This window comes from Carlito syrichta, unplaced genomic scaffold (assembly GCF_000164805.1).
Source record: "Carlito syrichta isolate Samal-C Ts95f unplaced genomic scaffold, Tarsius_syrichta-2.0.1 Scaffold304711, whole genome shotgun sequence".
NCBI classification, from domain to species: Eukaryota; Metazoa; Chordata; class Mammalia; order Primates; family Tarsiidae; genus Carlito; species Carlito syrichta.
The window spans coordinates 4,326-6,967 of record NW_007248807.1 but is presented as its reverse complement, the minus strand read 5'-3'; the positions used below and the strand labels follow the sequence as shown (position 1 = coordinate 6,967).

At 42.4% G+C, this 2,642-nt stretch overlaps 1 pseudogene; it reads left to right on the top strand.

The window, feature by feature from the left end:
- Nucleotides 1-1,875: 1,875 nt before the first annotated feature.
- Nucleotides 1,876-2,291, top strand: LOC103263054 (annotated as a pseudogene).
- The last annotated feature ends 351 nt before the right edge of the window (nt 2,292-2,642 follow it).

Here is a 2,642-nt window from a genome sequence, read left to right as displayed (position 1 = left end):
AATTAATTTGTGCTTTTATTTTATTTGGGTTGGTTGGTTGGTTTGATATATGAAAAGGGACATCTCACTGTCAATTTGACTTCTATTGTTTTTTCTTCTTTGGAAGTAAGGATGACTGTCATATCTATATGTGTATATAGAGAAATATTTATAAAGTGTCTGTTAATATCCCTTCTTGGTTTTCTATTGTTTGTTTTTCTTTTTCTTATTTATTTTTAAGCTCTGCATATAGTAAGGAGATTAGTCCATTTGTCTATGCTATGCATTGCAAATGTTTTTGCCAGTTAAATATTTGTGCTATATACAGAAAACTTTAATCCTTATAGTCAAATAGGTCAATATTTTCTTTTATGGTTTCTGAATCTTTTGTAATGTTTAGAAGGGTTTCCTTATGTCTTAATTATTTGAATGTTATTCTCTCATTTTTCATCTACTATTTTCATAGTTGTATCTTTCACTTAAATTTTTAATTCATATGGAACTGATTTTTTTAAATATACATTCTAGAAGAAGTACGTGTGCAGGTTTGTTATATAGGTATACTGTGTGAGAGTGAGGTTTGGCTTCTGTTGAGCCTATCATGCAGGTGATGGACATGGTACCCAGTGGGTGATTTTTCAATAATTACCCTCCTCTCTGCCTCCCTCTGTCTCTCCCAGCCTCTCTCCTTCCCCACTTTAAGTACCCCCAATTTCTGTTATGAAACAGATTTTGATGAAAAAAGTTAAGGCTCCACAGATGGCTACTCATGGTCCCAACACAATTCACTGAGTAACTCATCATTGCCCCTGCTACTTTAAAGTGATACTTTTTATAACCATAAATTAAATTGCTGTACAGTTTTATGCCTACTTTGCATTGCCCTATTTTCTTCCATTGAGCCTATCTATTCCAATGTCAATATAAACGGTTTTAATTATTGTAATTGTTATGTTGTAAAATATATATCTATAGAAACCAATTCCATTCATTACTCTTGTTTTATATAGATATTCTTCCATGTTTACTTTCCACATAAACTATCCCATTCAGTACTCTTGTTTTAAATAGATAGTCTTACATGTTTACTTTCCACATAAACTTTAGAATCAAATTAGTTTTTAAAAAATGTTTTTAAAATTGAGATAAATTTTATTTCCAAATTTAGAGTGTAATTTAGAAAACTCTCTTATCTCTATGATGCTGAAATTTTTTAGTAAAGAGAAGTATCTGTTCACTTAGTCACATCTGTTTTCTTCATGCATAACATTGAGAACTTTCTAACATTTTTATTTACAGAACTGCTGATTTTTAGACAAGAGCTTTATAGTTGATTATTCTTGATTTTCCACACATACAAATAGCTCATCTGCTAATGACAATTTTGCTTACAATTTTTATAAATCTTTTTTCTTCCTGGTGTCTAATTGCATAGGCCAGTAAGTCCAAAACATTGTCAAACAATAGTGATGGCAGTGTGGATTCTTGTTTTGCTTTGTCTAACTTTACAAGAAAAAATAATAAACATGTATAATAATAATCAACTTTCAGCAAAGATACCATACACCTGCCACCCTCTCCAATTCCCCTGGGTTTTCTTCACTGTCACTCTTTGTCCAATACCTTCAACCCTGAAATTTCCCTCCATTCGTTTAAAGAGAAGAAGCAAAGTTCTTCGTCATCCATTGCTTGGAAAGGAAAAATTGTAGTGAAGGGCAGGGTGAAAAAGGAGCAGGCTAAATTCCACGGCAATAGTCAAAGCAAAGAGTAAGCAAAAGTTTTTTTTTCAGGAAAAGGCCACGGGACCCCAGCCACTCCACAGGAGAAAGAACCAGAGCACGAGGAGGAGTCGGGGCCACCCCCGCCCCCTGCCCGGCGTGGGTGCCGCTTGCGGAGATGGAATGTGAGCCCGGGCGGCCCAGGACGCCGGACAGCAGCCGTCCCCGAGCCTGAGCGCCCTGGGGCGAGACACAGAGACCTCGGTCCCCAACGCAGCCCGGCTCACCCTGCAACCGCCGCCCGGGACGCGCCCAGCCCCGCCCCCTTCGAAGGCTCCCCGGGCAATGGCCGGGTCTCCCCTGGACCCGGCTCTTGGGAGCGCCGCTCTCTCCATCTGAGCGCCCTCCATCCTCCCGGCCCCCTCCCGGTTCCGGGCTCTCCCTTCGCTGCCAGCCTCTCTCCGATCAGTCTGCCCGTCCGTCCGTCTGTCCTGGCGCGCAGCCTCCGCCCACCGGCTTGGATGGACGCGCCGAGGCTGCCCGGGGGTCCAGGGGTCTTGTTTCTGAAGCTGGTCCTGCTGTTTGTCTACGCAGGTCAGTGGTAGGGGGCGGCCCGACAGGGTCGGGAGGCTTGGGCTGAGCTCGGGTCAAGGCGCGGGCGAAGCAGGTCGAGCGAGACGGAGCGAGACCTTTGCGGGAGGGCAGCGATGGCGTGGTCACCGCGGGGCGACAGCAGCAACCACCCGCCTCAACCGTCGTCTCGCCCTTCATGCGGTTTGCTTTTGTTCTTTTTCCTTTAACGTCTCCTTTCTGCATTTCTTTTCCTTTCTCTCTTCCGACAGTGCACCTTTGAAACTACAATTCCACATTTGGGGGTTTATTTTTGTTTTGCTTTTGCTTATTTGTTTTTTTAACTCTCTGGATAGCGTAAAATGAATCCAAATA